A 16,951-nucleotide genomic window follows, 5' to 3' on the forward strand; every position below is an offset into this window, starting at 1 on the left:
CGCCCGCCTTGCAGCTCTTTGTGGGGACCTGTGCATGTTAGTCAGGTGTGGGAGGAGGGTGGGTGCTCTGGTGGGAAGGTGTGAGGAGGGGAGGAAAGCGAGCTAGGCCCTTGTTGTGAGTGTGGCCGAAGCATGTGAAGGTGGAATGGGATGAGGCATTGCCCCGCCTGGTGGCCGTGTGGAGTGGTTAGGAAGGGGTTGGAGGAGGGTGGCCAGGCAGGTGGTCAAGTGTGAGGAGGTCATTGGTGATTTGGAGGAGGTGAGGGAAAGGAGGCCGGGAGTGGTAGTGGGAGAGCCGTGTGCATGGCAGGGCCAAAAAGGTAGGCGCCCGCCTTGCAGCTCTTTGTGGGGGCCTGTGCATGTTAGTCAGGTGTGGGAGGAGGGTGGGTGCTCTGGTGGGAAGGTGTGAGGAGGGGAGGAAAGCGAGCTAGGCCCTTGTTGTGAGTGTGGCCGAAGCATGTGAAGGTGGAATGGGATGAGGCATTGCGCCGCGTGGTGGCCGTGTGGAGTGGTTAGGAAGGGGTTGGAGGAGGGTGGCCAGGCAGGTGGTCAAGTGTGAGGAGGTCAGTGGTGATTTGGAGGAGGTGAGGGAAAGGAGGCCGGGAGTGGTTGTGGGAGAGGTGTATGGATGGTAGGGCGAAAAGAGTGGGGGCCTTGTTGCTGTTTGCGGGGGTCTATGCATGTTAGTCAGGTGTGGGAGGAGGGTGGGTGCTCTGGTGGGAAGGTGTGAGGAGGGGAGGAAAGCGAGCTAGGCCCTTGTTGTGAGTGTGGCTGAAGCATGTGAAGGTGGAATGGGATGAGGCATTGCGCCGCGTGGTGGCCGTGTGGAGTGGTTAGGAAGGGGTTGGAGGAGGGTGGCCAGGCAGGTGGTCAAGTGTGAGGAGGTCATTGGTGATTTGGAGGAGGTGAGGGAAAGGAGGACGGGAGTGGTAGTGGGAGAGCCGTGTGTATGGCAGGGCCAAAAAGGTGGGCGCCCGCCTTGCAGCTCTTTGTGGGGACCTGTGCATGTTAGTCAGGTGTGGGAGGAGGGTGGGTGCTCTGGTGGGAAGGTGTGAGGAGGGGAGGAAAGCGAGCTAGGCCCTTGTTGTGAGTGTGGCCGAAGCATGTGAAGGTGGAATGGGATGAGGCATTGCGCCGCGTGGTGGCCGTGTGGAGTGGTTAGGAAGGGGTTGGAGGAGGGTGGCCAGGCAGGTGGGCAAGTGTGAGGAGGTCAGTGGTGATTTGGAGGAGGTGAGGGAAAGGAGGCCGGGAGTGGTTGTGGGAGAGCCGTGTGCATGGCAGGGCCAAAAAGGTGGGCGCCCGCCTTGCAGCTCTTTGTGGGGACCTGTGCATGTTAGTCAGGTGTGGGAGGAGGGTGGGTGCTCTGGTGGGAAGGTGTGAGGAGGGGAGGAAAGCGAGCTAGGCCCTTGTTGTGAGTGTGGCCGAAGCATGTGAAGGTGGAATGGGATGAGGCATTGCGCCGCCTGGTGGCCGTGTGGAGTGGTTAGGAAGGGGTTGGAGGAGGGTGGCCAGGCAGGTGGTCAAGTGTGAGGAGGTCAGTGGTGATTTGGAGGAGGTGAGGGAAAGGAGGCCGGGAGTGGTTGTGGGAGAGGTGTATGGATGGTAGGGCGAAAAGAGTGGGGGCCTTGTTGATGTTTGCGGGGGTCTATGCATGTTAGTCAGGTGTGGGAGTAGGGTGGGTGCTCTGGTGGGAAGGTGTGAGGAGGGGAGGAAAGCGAGCTAGGCCCTTGTTGTGAGTGTGGCCGAAGCATGTGAAGGTGGAATGGGATGAGGCATTGCGCCGCCTGGTGGCCGTGTGGAGTGGTTAGGAAGGGGTTGGAGGAGGGTGGCCAGGCAGGTGGGCAAGTGTGAGGAGGTCATTGGTGATTTGGAGGAGGTGAGGGAAAGGAGGACGGGAGTGGTAGTGGGAGAGCCGTGTGTATGGCAGGGCCAAAAAGGTGGGCGCCCGCCTTGCAGCTCTTTGTGGGGACCTGTGCATGTTAGTCAGGTGTGGGAGGAGGGTGGGTGCTCTGGTGGGAAGGTGTGAGGAGGGGAGGAAAGCGAGCTAGGCCCTTGTTGTGAGTGTGGCCGAAGCATGTGAAGGTGGAATGGGATGAGGCATTGCGCCGCCTGGTGGCCGTGTGGAGTGGTTAGGAAGGGGTTGGAGGAGGGTGGCCAGGCAGGTGTTCAAGTGTGAGGAGGTCATTGGTGATTTGGAGGAGGTGAGGGAAAGGAGGCCGGGAGTGGTAGTGGGAGAGCCGTGTGCATGGCAGGGCCAAAAAGGTGGGCGCCCGCCTTGCAGCTCTTTGTGGGGACCTGTGCATGTTAGTCAGGTGTGGGAGGAGGGTGGGTGCTCTGGTGGGAAGGTGTGAGGAGGGGAGGAAAGCGAGCTAGGCCCTTGTTGTGAGTGTGGCCGAAGCATGTGAAGGTGGAATGGGATGAGGCATTGCGCCGCGTGGTGGCCGTGTGGAGTGGTTAGGAAGGGGTTGGAGGAGGGTGGCCAGGCAGGTGGGCAAGTGTGAGGAGGTCAGTGGTGATTTGGAGGAGGTGAGGGAAAGGAGGCCGGGAGTGGTAGTGGGAGAGCCGTGTGCATGGCAGGGCCAAAAAGGTGGGCGCCTTGTTGCTGTTTGTGGGGACCTGTGCATGTTAGTCAGGTGTGGGAGGAGGGTGGGTGCTCTGGTGGGAAGGTGTGAGGAGGGGAGGAAAGCGAGCTAGGCCTTTGTTGTGAGTGTGGCCAAAGCATGTGAAGGTGGAATGGGATGAGGCATTGCACCGCCTGGTGGCCGTGTGGAGTGGTTAGGAAGGGGTTGGAGGAGGGTGGCCAGGCAGGTGGTCAAGTGTGAGGAGGTCAGTGGTGATTTGGAGGAGGTGAGGGAAAGGAGGACGGGAGTGGTAGTGGGAGAGCCGTGTGCATGGCAGGGCCAAAAAGGTGGGCGCCCGCCTTGCAGCTCTTTGTGGGGACCTGTGCATGTTAGTCAGGTGTGGGAGGAGGGTGGGTGCTCTGGTGGGAAGGTGTGAGGAGGGGAGGAAAGCGAGCTTGGCCCTTGTTGTGAGTGTGGCCGAAGCATGTGAAGGTGGAATGGGATGAGGCATTGCGCCGCCTGGTGGCCGTGTGGAGTGGTTAGGAAGGGGTTGGAGGAGGGTGGCCAGGCAGGTGGTCAAGTGTGAGGAGGTCATTGGTGATTTGGAGGAGGTGAGGGAAAGGAGGCCGGGAGTGGTAGTGGGAGAGCCGTGTGCATGGCAGGGCCAAAAAGGTGGGCGCCTTGTTGCTGTTTGCGGGGACCTGTGCATGTTAGTCAGGTGTGGGAGGAGGGTGGGTGCTCTGGTGGGAAGGTGTGAGGAGGGGAGGAAAGCGAGCTAGGCCCTTGTTGTGAGTGTGGCCGAAGCATGTGAAGGTGGAATGGGATGAGGCATTGCGCCGCGTGGTGGCCGTGTGGAGTGGTTAGGAAGGGGTTGGAGGAGGGTGGCCAGGCAGGTGGTCAAGTGTGAGGAGGTCATTGGTGATTTGGAGGAGGTGAGGGAAAGGAGGACGGGAGTGGTAGTGGGAGAGCCGTGTGCATGGCAGGGCCAAAAAGGTGGGCGCCTTGTTGCTGTTTGCGGGGGTCTATGCATGTTAGTCAGGTGTGGGAGGAGGGTGGGTGCTCTGGTGGGAAGGTGTGAGGAGGGGAGGAAAGCGAGCTAGGCCCTTGTTGTGAGTGTGGCCAAAGCATGTGAAGGTGGAATGGGATGAGGCATTGCGCCGCGTGGTGGCCGTGTGGAGTGGTTAGGAAGGGGTTGGAGGAGGGTGGCCAGGCAGGTGGTCAAGTGTGAGGAGGTCAGTGGTGATTTGGAGGAGGTGAGGGAAAGGAGGCCGGGAGTGGTTGTGGGAGAGGTGTATGGATGGTAGGGCGAAAAGAGTGGGGGCCTTGTTGCTGTTTGCGGGGGTCTATGCATGTTAGTCAGGTGTGGGAGGAGGGTGGGTGCTCTGGTGGGAAGGTGTGAGGAGGGGAGGAAAGCGAGCTAGGCCCTTGTTGTGAGTGTGGCCGAAGCATGTGAAGGTGGAATGGGATGAGGCATTGCGCCGCGTGGTGGCCGTGTGGAGTGGTTAGGAAGGGGTTGGAGGAGGGTGGCCAGGCAGGTGGTCAAGTGTGAGGAGGTCATTGGTGATTTGGAGGAGGTGAGGGAAAGGAGGCCGGGAGTGGTAGTGGGAGAGCCGTGTGCATGGCAGGGCCAAAAAGGTGGGCGCCCGCCTTGCAGCTCTTTGTGGGGACCTGTGCATGTTAGTCAGGTGTGGGAGGAGGGTGGGTGCTCTGGTGGGAAGGTGTGAGGAGGGGAGGAAAGCGAGCTAGGCCCTTGTTGTGAGTGTGGCCGAAGCATGTGAAGGTGGAATGGGATGAGGCATTGCGCCGCCTGGTGGCCGTGTGGAGTGGTTAGGAAGGGGTTGGAGGAGGGTGGCCAGGCAGGTGGGCAAGTGTGAGGAGGTCAGTGGTGATTTGGAGGAGGTGAGGGAAAGGAGGACGGGAGTGGTAGTGGGAGAGCCGTGTGCATGGCAGGGCCAAAAAGGTGGGCGCCCGCCTTGCAGCTCTTTGCGGGGGTCTATGCATGTTAGTCAGGTGTGGAAGGAGGGTGGGTGCTCTGGTGGGAAGGTGTGAGGAGGGGAGGAAAGCGAGCTAGGCCCTTGTTGTGAGTGTGGCCAAAGCATGTGAAGGTGGAATGGGATGAGGCATTGCCCCGCCTGGTGGCCGTGTGGAGTGGTTAGGAAGGGGTTGGAGGAGGGTGGCCAGGCAGGTGGTCAAGTGTGAGGAGGTCAGTGGTGATTTGGAGGAGGTGAGGGAAAGGAGGCCGGGAGTGGTTGTGGGAGAGGTGTATGGATGGTAGGGCGAAAAGAGTGGGGGCCTTGTTGCTGTTTGCGGGGGTCTATGCATGTTAGTCAGGTGTGGGAGGAGGGTGGGTGCTCTGGTGGGAAGGTGTGAGGAGGGGAGGAAAGCGAGCTAGGCCCTTGTTGTGAGTGTGGCTGAAGCATGTGAAGGTGGAATGGGATGAGGCATTGCACCACCTGGTGGCCGTGTGGAGTGGTTAGGAAGGGGTTGGAGGAGGGTGGCCAGGCAGGTGGTCAAGTGTGAGGAGGTCAGTGGTGATTTGGAGGAGGTGAGGGAAAGGAGGCCGGGAGTGGTAGTGGGAGAGCCGTGTGCATGGCAGGGCCAAAAAGGTGGGCGCCTTGTTGCTGTTTGTGGGGACCTGTGCATGTTAGTCAGGTGTGGGAGGAGGGTGGGTGCTCTGGTGGGAAGGTGTGAGGAGGGGAGGAAAGCGAGCTAGGCCTTTGTTGTGAGTGTGGCCAAAGCATGTGAAGGTGGAATGGGATGAGGCATTGCACCGCCTGGTGGCCGTGTGGAGTGGTTAGGAAGGGGTTGGAGGAGGGTGGCCAGGCAGGTGGTCAAGTGTGAGGAGGTCAGTGGTGATTTGGAGGAGGTGAGGGAAAGGAGGACGGGAGTGGTAGTGGGAGAGCCGTGTGCATGGCAGGGCCAAAAAGGTGGGCGCCCGCCTTGCAGCTCTTTGTGGGGACCTGTGCATGTTAGTCAGGTGTGGGAGGAGGGTGGGTGCTCTGGTGGGAAGGTGTGAGGAGGGGAGGAAAGCGAGCTTGGCCCTTGTTGTGAGTGTGGCTGAAGCATGTGAAGGTGGAATGGGATGAGGCATTGCGCCGCCTGGTGGCCGTGTGGAGTGGTTAGGAAGGGGTTGGAGGAGGGTGGCCAGGCAGGTGGTCAAGTGTGAGGAGGTCATTGGTGATTTGGAGGAGGTGAGGGAAAGGAGGCCGGGAGTGGTAGTGGGAGAGCCGTGTGCATGGCAGGGCCAAAAAGGTGGGCGCCTTGTTGCTGTTTGCGGGGACCTGTGCATGTTAGTCAGGTGTGGGAGGAGGGTGGGTGCTCTGGTGGGAAGGTGTGAGGAGGGGAGGAAAGCGAGCTAGGCCCTTGTTGTGAGTGTGGCCGAAGCATGTGAAGGTGGAATGGGATGAGGCATTGCGCCGCGTGGTGGCCGTGTGGAGTGGTTAGGAAGGGGTTGGAGGAGGGTGGCCAGGCAGGTGGTCAAGTGTGAGGAGGTCATTGGTGATTTGGAGGAGGTGAGGGAAAGGAGGACGGGAGTGGTAGTGGGAGAGCCGTGTGCATGGCAGGGCCAAAAAGGTGGGCGCCTTGTTGCTGTTTGCGGGGGTCTATGCATGTTAGTCAGGTGTGGAAGGAGGGTGGGTGCTCTGGTGGGAAGGTGTGAGGAGGGGAGGAAAGCGAGCTAGGCCCTTGTTGTGAGTGTGGCCAAAGCATGTGAAGGTGGAATGGGATGAGGCATTGCCCCGCCTGGTGGCCGTGTGGAGTGGTTAGGAAGGGGTTGGAGGAGGGTGGCCAGGCAGGTGGTCAAGTGTGAGGAGGTCAGTGGTGATTTGGAGGAGGTGAGGGAAAGGAGGCCGGGAGTGGTTGTGGGAGAGGTGTATGGATGGTAGGGCGAAAAGAGTGGGGGCCTTGTTGCTGTTTGCGGGGGTCTATGCATGTTAGTCAGGTGTGGGAGGAGGGTGGGTGCTCTGGTGGGAAGGTGTGAGGAGGGGAGGAAAGCGAGCTAGGCCCTTGTTGTGAGTGTGGCCGAAGCATGTGAAGGTGGAATGGGATGAGGCATTGCGCCGCGTGGTGGCCGTGTGGAGTGGTTAGGAAGGGGTTGGAGGAGGGTGGCCAGGCAGGTGGTCAAGTGTGAGGAGGTCATTGGTGATTTGGAGGAGGTGAGGGAAAGGAGGCCGGGAGTGGTAGTGGGAGAGCCGTGTGCATGGCAGGGCCAAAAAGGTGGGCGCCCACCTTGCAGCTCTTTGTGGGGACCTGTGCATGTTAGTCAGGTGTGGGAGGAGGGTGGGTGCTCTGGTGGGAAGGTGTGAGGAGGGGAGGAAAGCGAGCTAGGCCCTTGTTGTGAGTGTGGCCGAAGCATGTGAAGGTGGAATGGGATGAGGCATTGCACCACCTGGTGGCCGTGTGGAGTGGTTAGGAAGGGGTTGGAGGAGGGTGGCCAGGCAGGTGGTCAAGTGTGAGGAGGTCATTGGTGATTTGGAGGAGGTGAGGGAAAGGAGGCCGGGAGTGGTAGTGGGAGAGCCGTGTGCATGGCAGGGCCAAAAAGGTGGGCGCCCGCCTTGCAGCTCTTTGTGGGGACCTGTGCATGTTAGTCAGGTGTGGGAGGAGGGTGGGTGCTCTGGTGGGAAGGTGTGAGGAGGGGAGGAAAGCGAGCTAGGCCTTTGTTGTGAGTGTGGCCGAAGCATGTGAAGGTGGAATGGGATGAGGCATTGCGCCGCGTGGTGGCCGTGTGGAGTGGTTAGGAAGGGGTTGGAGGAGGGTGGCCAGGCAGGTGGTCAAGTGTGAGGAGGTCAGTGGTGATTTGGAGGAGGTGAGGGAAAGGAGGCCGGGAGTGGTAGTGGGAGAGCCGTGTGTATGGCAGGGCCAAAAAGGTGGGCGCCCGCCTTGCAGCTCTTTGTGGGGACCTGTGCATGTTAGTCAGGTGTGGGAGGAGGGTGGGTGCTCTGGTGGGAAGGTGTGAGGAGGGGAGGAAAGCGAGCTAGGCCCTTGTTGTGAGTGTGGCCGAAGCATGTGAAGGTGGAATGGGATGAGGCATTGCGCCGCCTGGTGGCCGTGTGGAGTGGTTAGGAAGGGGTTGGAGGAGGGTGGCCAGGCAGGTGGTCAAGTGTGAGGAGGTCATTGGTGATTTGGAGGAGGTGAGGGAAAGGAGGCCGGGAGTGGTAGTGGGAGAGCCGTGTGCATGGCAGGGCCAAAAAGGTGGGCGCCCGCCTTGCAGCTCTTTGTGGGGACCTGTGCATGTTAGTCAGGTGTGGGAGGAGGGTGGGTGCTCTGGTGGGAAGGTGTGAGGAGGGGAGGAAAGCGAGCTAGGCCCTTGTTGTGAGTGTGGCCGAAGCATGTGAAGGTGGAATGGGATGAGGCATTGCGCCGCGTGGTGGCCGTGTGGAGTGGTTAGGAAGGGGTTGGAGGAGGGTGGTCAGGCAGGTGGGCAAGTGTGAGGAGGTCAGTGGTGATTTGGAGGAGGTGAGGGAAAGGAGGCCGGGAGTGGTAGTGGGAGAGCCGTGTGCATGGCAGGGCCAAAAAGGTGGGCGCCTTGTTGCTGTTTGTGGGGACCTGTGCATGTTAGTCAGGTGTGGGAGGAGGGTGGGTGCTCTGGTGGGAAGGTGTGAGGAGGGGAGGAAAGCGAGCTAGGCCTTTGTTGTGAGTGTGGCCAAAGCATGTGAAGGTGGAATGGGATGAGGCATTGCACCGCCTGGTGGCCGTGTGGAGTGGTTAGGAAGGGGTTGGAGGAGGGTGGCCAGGCAGGTGGTCAAGTGTGAGGAGGTCAGTGGTGATTTGGAGGAGGTGAGGGAAAGGAGGACGGGAGTGGTAGTGGGAGAGCCGTGTGCATGGCAGGGCCAAAAAGGTGGGCGCCCGCCTTGCAGCTCTTTGTGGGGACCTGTGCATGTTAGTCAGGTGTGGGAGGAGGGTGGGTGCTCTGGTGGGAAGGTGTGAGGAGGGGAGGAAAGCGAGCTTGGCCCTTGTTGTGAGTGTGGCCGAAGCATGTGAAGGTGGAATGGGATGAGGCATTGCGCCGCCTGGTGGCCGTGTGGAGTGGTTAGGAAGGGGTTGGAGGAGGGTGGCCAGGCAGGTGGTCAAGTGTGAGGAGGTCATTGGTGATTTGGAGGAGGTGAGGGAAAGGAGGCCGGGAGTGGTAGTGGGAGAGCCGTGTGCATGGCAGGGCCAAAAAGGTGGGCGCCTTGTTGCTGTTTGCGGGGACCTGTGCATGTTAGTCAGGTGTGGGAGGAGGGTGGGTGCTCTGGTGGGAAGGTGTGAGGAGGGGAGGAAAGCGAGCTAGGCCCTTGTTGTGAGTGTGGCCGAAGCATGTGAAGGTGGAATGGGATGAGGCATTGCGCCGCGTGGTGGCCGTGTGGAGTGGTTAGGAAGGGGTTGGAGGAGGGTGGCCAGGCAGGTGGTCAAGTGTGAGGAGGTCATTGGTGATTTGGAGGAGGTGAGGGAAAGGAGGACGGGAGTGGTAGTGGGAGAGCCGTGTGCATGGCAGGGCCAAAAAGGTGGGCGCCTTGTTGCTGTTTGCGGGGGTCTATGCATGTTAGTCAGGTGTGGAAGGAGGGTGGGTGCTCTGGTGGGAAGGTGTGAGGAGGGGAGGAAAGCGAGCTAGGCCCTTGTTGTGAGTGTGGCCAAAGCATGTGAAGGTGGAATGGGATGAGGCATTGCCCCGCCTGGTGGCCGTGTGGAGTGGTTAGGAAGGGGTTGGAGGAGGGTGGCCAGGCAGGTGGTCAAGTGTGAGGAGGTCAGTGGTGATTTGGAGGAGGTGAGGGAAAGGAGGCCGGGAGTGGTTGTGGGAGAGGTGTATGGATGGTAGGGCGAAAAGAGTGGGGGCCTTGTTGCTGTTTGCGGGGGTCTATGCATGTTAGTCAGGTGTGGGAGGAGGGTGGGTGCTCTGGTGGGAAGGTGTGAGGAGGGGAGGAAAGCGAGCTAGGCCCTTGTTGTGAGTGTGGCCGAAGCATGTGAAGGTGGAATGGGATGAGGCATTGCGCCGCGTGGTGGCCGTGTGGAGTGGTTAGGAAGGGGTTGGAGGAGGGTGGCCAGGCAGGTGGTCAAGTGTGAGGAGGTCATTGGTGATTTGGAGGAGGTGAGGGAAAGGAGGCCGGGAGTGGTAGTGGGAGAGCCGTGTGCATGGCAGGGCCAAAAAGGTGGGCGCCCGCCTTGCAGCTCTTTGTGGGGACCTGTGCATGTTAGTCAGGTGTGGGAGGAGGGTGGGTGCTCTGGTGGGAAGGTGTGAGGAGGGGAGGAAAGCGAGCTAGGCCCTTGTTGTGAGTGTGGCCGAAGCATGTGAAGGTGGAATGGGATGAGGCATTGCGCCGCCTGGTGGCCGTGTGGAGTGGTTAGGAAGGGGTTGGAGGAGGGTGGCCAGGCAGGTGGGCAAGTGTGAGGAGGTCAGTGGTGATTTGGAGGAGGTGAGGGAAAGGAGGACGGGAGTGGTAGTGGGAGAGCCGTGTGCATGGCAGGGCCAAAAAGGTGGGCGCCCGCCTTGCAGCTCTTTGCGGGGGTCTATGCATGTTAGTCAGGTGTGGAAGGAGGGTGGGTGCTCTGGTGGGAAGGTGTGAGGAGGGGAGGAAAGCGAGCTAGGCCCTTGTTGTGAGTGTGGCCAAAGCATGTGAAGGTGGAATGGGATGAGGCATTGCCCCGCCTGGTGGCCGTGTGGAGTGGTTAGGAAGGGGTTGGAGGAGGGTGGCCAGGCAGGTGGTCAAGTGTGAGGAGGTCAGTGGTGATTTGGAGGAGGTGAGGGAAAGGAGGCCGGGAGTGGTTGTGGGAGAGGTGTATGGATGGTAGGGCGAAAAGAGTGGGGGCCTTGTTGCTGTTTGCGGGGGTCTATGCATGTTAGTCAGGTGTGGGAGGAGGGTGGGTGCTCTGGTGGGAAGGTGTGAGGAGGGGAGGAAAGCGAGCTAGGCCCTTGTTGTGAGTGTGGCTGAAGCATGTGAAGGTGGAATGGGATGAGGCATTGCACCACCTGGTGGCCGTGTGGAGTGGTTAGGAAGGGGTTGGAGGAGGGTGGCCAGGCAGGTGGTCAAGTGTGAGGAGGTCAGTGGTGATTTGGAGGAGGTGAGGGAAAGGAGGCCGGGAGTGGTAGTGGGAGAGCCGTGTGCATGGCAGGGCCAAAAAGGTGGGCGCCTTGTTGCTGTTTGTGGGGACCTGTGCATGTTAGTCAGGTGTGGGAGGAGGGTGGGTGCTCTGGTGGGAAGGTGTGAGGAGGGGAGGAAAGCGAGCTAGGCCTTTGTTGTGAGTGTGGCCAAAGCATGTGAAGGTGGAATGGGATGAGGCATTGCACCGCCTGGTGGCCGTGTGGAGTGGTTAGGAAGGGGTTGGAGGAGGGTGGCCAGGCAGGTGGTCAAGTGTGAGGAGGTCAGTGGTGATTTGGAGGAGGTGAGGGAAAGGAGGACGGGAGTGGTAGTGGGAGAGCCGTGTGCATGGCAGGGCCAAAAAGGTGGGCGCCCGCCTTGCAGCTCTTTGTGGGGACCTGTGCATGTTAGTCAGGTGTGGGAGGAGGGTGGGTGCTCTGGTGGGAAGGTGTGAGGAGGGGAGGAAAGCGAGCTTGGCCCTTGTTGTGAGTGTGGCCGAAGCATGTGAAGGTGGAATGGGATGAGGCATTGCGCCGCCTGGTGGCCGTGTGGAGTGGTTAGGAAGGGGTTGGAGGAGGGTGGCCAGGCAGGTGGTCAAGTGTGAGGAGGTCATTGGTGATTTGGAGGAGGTGAGGGAAAGGAGGCCGGGAGTGGTAGTGGGAGAGCCGTGTGCATGGCAGGGCCAAAAAGGTGGGCGCCTTGTTGCTGTTTGCGGGGACCTGTGCATGTTAGTCAGGTGTGGGAGGAGGGTGGGTGCTCTGGTGGGAAGGTGTGAGGAGGGGAGGAAAGCGAGCTAGGCCCTTGTTGTGAGTGTGGCCGAAGCATGTGAAGGTGGAATGGGATGAGGCATTGCGCCGCGTGGTGGCCGTGTGGAGTGGTTAGGAAGGGGTTGGAGGAGGGTGGCCAGGCAGGTGGTCAAGTGTGAGGAGGTCATTGGTGATTTGGAGGAGGTGAGGGAAAGGAGGACGGGAGTGGTAGTGGGAGAGCCGTGTGCATGGCAGGGCCAAAAAGGTGGGCGCCTTGTTGCTGTTTGCGGGGGTCTATGCATGTTAGTCAGGTGTGGAAGGAGGGTGGGTGCTCTGGTGGGAAGGTGTGAGGAGGGGAGGAAAGCGAGCTAGGCCCTTGTTGTGAGTGTGGCCAAAGCATGTGAAGGTGGAATGGGATGAGGCATTGCCCCGCCTGGTGGCCGTGTGGAGTGGTTAGGAAGGGGTTGGAGGAGGGTGGCCAGGCAGGTGGTCAAGTGTGAGGAGGTCAGTGGTGATTTGGAGGAGGTGAGGGAAAGGAGGCCGGGAGTGGTTGTGGGAGAGGTGTATGGATGGTAGGGCGAAAAGAGTGGGGGCCTTGTTGCTGTTTGCGGGGGTCTATGCATGTTAGTCAGGTGTGGGAGGAGGGTGGGTGCTCTGGTGGGAAGGTGTGAGGAGGGGAGGAAAGCGAGCTAGGCCCTTGTTGTGAGTGTGGCCGAAGCATGTGAAGGTGGAATGGGATGAGGCATTGCGCCGCGTGGTGGCCGTGTGGAGTGGTTAGGAAGGGGTTGGAGGAGGGTGGCCAGGCAGGTGGGCAAGTGTGAGGAGGTCAGTGGTGATTTGGAGGAGGTGAGGGAAAGGAGGACGGGAGTGGTAGTGGGAGAGCCGTGTGCATGGCAGGGCCAAAAAGGTGGGCGCCCGCCTTGCAGCTCTTTGTGGGGACCTGTGCATGTTAGTCAGGTGTGGGAGGAGGGTGGGTGCTCTGGTGGGAAGGTGTGAGGAGGGGAGGAAAGCGAGCTAGGCCCTTGTTGTGAGTGTGGCCGAAGCATGTGAAGGTGGAATGGGATGAGGCATTGCACCACCTGGTGGCCGTGTGGAGTGGTTAGGAAGGGGTTGGAGGAGGGTGGCCAGGCAGGTGGTCAAGTGTGAGGAGGTCAGTGGTGATTTGGAGGAGGTGAGGGAAAGGAGGCCGGGAGTGGTAGTGGGAGAGCCGTGTGCATGGCAGGGCCAAAAAGGTGGGCGCCTTGTTGCTGTTTGTGGGGACCTGTGCATGTTAGTCAGGTGTGGGAGGAGGGTGGGTGCTCTGGTGGGAAGGTGTGAGGAGGGGAGGAAAGCGAGCTAGGCCTTTGTTGTGAGTGTGGCCGAAGCATGTGAAGGTGGAATGGGATGAGGCATTGCACCACCTGGTGGCCGTGTGGAGTGGTTAGGAAGGGGTTGGAGGAGGGTGGCCAGGCAGGTGGTCAAGTGTGAGGAGGTCAGTGGTGATTTGGAGGAGGTGAGGGAAAGGAGGCCGGGAGTGGTAGTGGGAGAGCCGTGTGTATGGCAGGGCCAAAAAGGTGGGCGCCCGCCTTGCAGCTCTTTGTGGGGACCTGTGCATGTTAGTCAGGTGTGGGAGGAGGGTGGGTGCTCTGGTGGGAAGGTGTGAGGAGGGGAGGAAAGCGAGCTAGGCCCTTGTTGTGAGTGTGGCCGAAGCATGTGAAGGTGGAATGGGATGAGGCATTGCGCCGCCTGGTGGCCGTGTGGAGTGGTTAGGAAGGGGTTGGAGGAGGGTGGCCAGGCAGGTGGTCAAGTGTGAGGAGGTCAGTGGTGATTTGGAGGAGGTGAGGGAAAGGAGGCCGGGAGTGGTTGTGGGAGAGGTGTATGGATGGTAGGGCGAAAAGAGTGGGGGCCTTGTTGATGTTTGCGGGGGTCTATGCATGTTAGTCAGGTGTGGGAGGAGGGTGGGTGCTCTGGTGGGAAGGTGTGAGGAGGGGAGGAAAGCGAGCTAGGCCCTTGTTGTGAGTGTGGCTGAAGCATGTGAAGGTGGAATGGGATGAGGCATTGCGCCGCGTGGTGGCCGTGTGGAGTGGTTAGGAAGGGGTTGGAGGAGGGTGGCCAGGCAGGTGGTCAAGTGTGAGGAGGTCATTGGTGATTTGGAGGAGGTGAGGGAAAGGAGGACGGGAGTGGTAGTGGGAGAGCCGTGTGTATGGCAGGGCCAAAAAGGTGGGCGCCTTGCAGCTCTTTGTGGGGACCTGTGCATGTTAGTCAGGTGTGGGAGGAGGGTGGATGCTCTGGTGGGAAGGTGTGAGGAGGGGAGCAAAGCGAGCTAGGCCCTTGTTGTGAGTGTGGCCGAAGCATGTGAAGGTGGAATGGGATGAGGCATTGCACCACCTGGTGGCCGTGTGGAGTGGTTAGGAAGGGGTTGGAGGAGGGTGGCCAGGCAGGTGGTCAAGTGTGAGGAGGTCAGTGGTGATTTGGAGGAGGTGAGGGAAAGGAGGCCGGGAGTGGTAGTGGGAGAGCCGTGTGCATGGCAGGGCCAAAAAGGTAGGCGCCCGCCTTGCAGCTCTTTGTGGGGACCTGTGCATGTTAGTCAGGTGTGGGAGGAGGGTGGGTGCTCTGGTGGGAAGGTGTGAGGAGGGGAGGAAAGCGAGCTAGGCCCTTGTTGTGAGTGTGGCCGAAGCATGTGAAGGTGGAATGGGATGAGGCATTGCACCACCTGGTGGCCGTGTGGAGTGGTTAGGAAGGGGTTGGAGGAGGGTGGCCAGGCAGGTGGGCAAGTGTGAGGAGGTCAGTGGTGATTTGGAGGAGGTGAGGGAAAGGAGGACGGGAGTGGTAGTGGGAGAGCCGTGTGCATGGCAGGGCCAAAAAGGTGGGCGCCCGCCTTGCAGCTCTTTGTGGGGCCCTGTGCATGTTAGTCAGGTGTGGGAGGAGGGTGGGTGCTCTGGTGGGAAGGTGTGAGGAGGGGAGGAAAGCGAGCTAGGCCCTTGTTGTGAGTGTGGCCGAAGCATGTGAAGGTGGAATGGGATGAGGCATTGCACCGCCTGGTGGCCATGTGGAGTGGTTAGGAAGGGGTTGGAGGAGGGTGGCCAGGCAGGTGGTCAAGTGTGAGGAGGTCATTGGTGATTTGGAGGAGGTGAGGGAAAGGAGGACGGGAGTGGTAGTGGGAGAGCCGTGTGCATGGCAGGGCCAAAAAGGTAGGCGCCTTGCAGCTCTTTGTGGGGACCTGTGCATGTTAGTCAGGTGTGGGAGGAGGGTGGGTGCTCTGGTGGGAAGGTGTGAGGAGGGGAGGAAAGCGAGCTAGGCCCTTGTTGTGAGTGTGGCCGAAGCATGTGAAGGTGGAATGGGATGAGGCATTGCACCACCTGGTGGCCGTGTGGAGTGGTTAGGAAGGGGTTGGAGGAGGGTGGCCAGGCAGGTGGTCAAGTGTGAGGAGGTCATTGGTGATTTGGAGGAGGTGAGGGAAAGGAGGCCGGGAGTGGTAGTGGGAGAGCCGTGTGCATGGCAGGGCCAAAAAGGTGGGCGCCCGCCTTGCAGCTCTTTGTGGGGACCTGTGCATGTTAGTCAGGTGTGGGAGGAGGGTGGGTGCTCTGGTGGGAAGGTGTGAGGAGGGGAGGAAAGCGAGCTAGGCCCTTGTTGTGAGTGTGGCCGAAGCATGTGAAGGTGGAATGGGATGAGGCATTGCGCCGCGTGGTGGCCGTGTGGAGTGGTTAGGAAGGGGTTGGAGGAGGGTGGCCAGGCAGGTGGTCAAGTGTGAGGAGGTCAGTGGTGATTTGGAGGAGGTGAGGGAAAGGAGGCCGGGAGTGGTTGTGGGAGAGGTGTATGGATGGTAGGGCGAAAAGTGTGGGGGCCTTGTTGCTGTTTGTGGGGACCTGTGCATGTTAGTCAGGTGTGGGAGGAGGGTGGGTGCTCTGGTGGGAAGGTGTGAGGAGGGGAGGAAAGCGAGCTAGGCCCTTGTTGTGAGTGTGGCTGAAGCATGTGAAGGTGGAATGGGATGAGGCATTGCGCCGCGTGGTGGCCGTGTGGAGTGGTTAGGAAGGGGTTGGAGGAGGGTGGCCAGGCAGGTGGGCAAGTGTGAGGAGGTCAGTGGTGATTTGGAGGAGGTGAGGGAAAGGAGGACGGGAGTGGTAGTGGGAGAGCCGTGTGTATGGCAGGGCCAAAAAGGTGGGCGCCTTGCAGCTCTTTGTGGGGACCTGTGCATGTTAGTCAGGTGTGGGAGGAGGGTGGGTGCTCTGGTGGGAAGGTGTGAGGAGGGGAGGAAAGCGAGCTAGGCCCTTGTTGTGAGTGTGGCCGAAGCATGTGAAGGTGGAATGGGATGAGGCATTGCGCCGCCTGGTGGCCGTGTGGAGTGGTTAGGAAGGGGTTGGAGGAGGGTGGCCAGGCAGGTGGGCAAGTGTGAGGAGGTCAGTGGTGATTTGGAGGAGGTGAGGGAAAGGAGGACGGGAGTGGTAGTGGGAGAGCCGTGTGCATGGCAGGGCCAAAAAGGTGGGCGCCCGCCTTGCAGCTCTTTGTGGGGACCTGTGCATGTTAGTCAGGTGTGGGAGGAGGGTGGGTGCTCTGGTGGGAAGGTGTGAGGAGGGGAGGAAAGCGAGCTAGGCCCTTGTTGTGAGTGTGGCCGAAGCATGTGAAGGTGGAATGGGATGAGGCATTGCGCCGCCTGGTGGCCGTGTGGAGTGGTTAGGAAGGGGTTGGAGGAGGGTGGCCAGGCAGGTGGTCAAGTGTGAGGAGGTCATTGGTGATTTGGAGGAGGTGAGGGAAAGGAGGCCGGGAGTGGTAGTGGGAGAGCCGTGTGCATGGCAGGGCCAAAAAGGTAGGCGCCCACCTTGCAGCTCTTTGTGGGGGCCTGTGCATGTTAGTCAGGTGTGGGAGGAGGGTGGGTGCTCTGGTGGGAAGGTGTGAGGAGGGGAGGAAAGCGAGCTAGGCCCTTGTTGTGAGTGTGGCCGAAGCATGTGAAGGTGGAATGGGATGAGGCATTGCGCCGCCTGGTGGCCGTGTGGAGTGGTTAGGAAGGGGTTGGAGGAGGGTGGCCAGGCAGGTGGTCAAGTGTGAGGAGGTCATTGGTGATTTGGAGGAGGTGAGGGAAAGGAGGCCGGGAGTGGTTGTGGGAGAGGTGTATGGATGGTAGGGCGAAAAGAGTGGGGGCCTTGTTGATGTTTGCGGGGGTCTATGCATGTTAGTCAGGTGTGGGAGGAGGGTGGGTGCTCTGGTGGGAAGGTGTGAGGAGGGGAGGAAAGCGAGCTAGGCCCTTGTTGTGAGTGTGGCCGAAGCATGTGAAGGTGGAATGGGATGAGGCATTGCGCCGCGTGGTGGCCGTGTGGAGTGGTTAGGAAGGGGTTGGAGGAGGGTGGCCAGGCAGGTGGTCAAGTGTGAGGAGGTCAGTGGTGATTTGGAGGAGGTGAGGGAAAGGAGGACGGGAGTGGTAGTGGGAGAGCCGTGTGTATGGCAGGGCCAAAAAGGTGGGCGCCCGCCTTGCAGCTCTTTGTGGGGACCTGTGCATGTTAGTCAGGTGTGGGAGGAGGGTGGGTGCTCTGGTGGGAAGGTGTGAGGAGGGGAGGAAAGCGAGCTAGGCCCTTGTTGTGAGTGTGGCCGAAGCATGTGAAGGTGGAATGGGATGAGGCAT

The sequence above is a fragment of the Struthio camelus genome, chromosome 23 (genome assembly GCF_040807025.1).
Source record: "Struthio camelus isolate bStrCam1 chromosome 23, bStrCam1.hap1, whole genome shotgun sequence".
NCBI classification, from domain to species: Eukaryota; Metazoa; Chordata; class Aves; order Struthioniformes; family Struthionidae; genus Struthio; species Struthio camelus.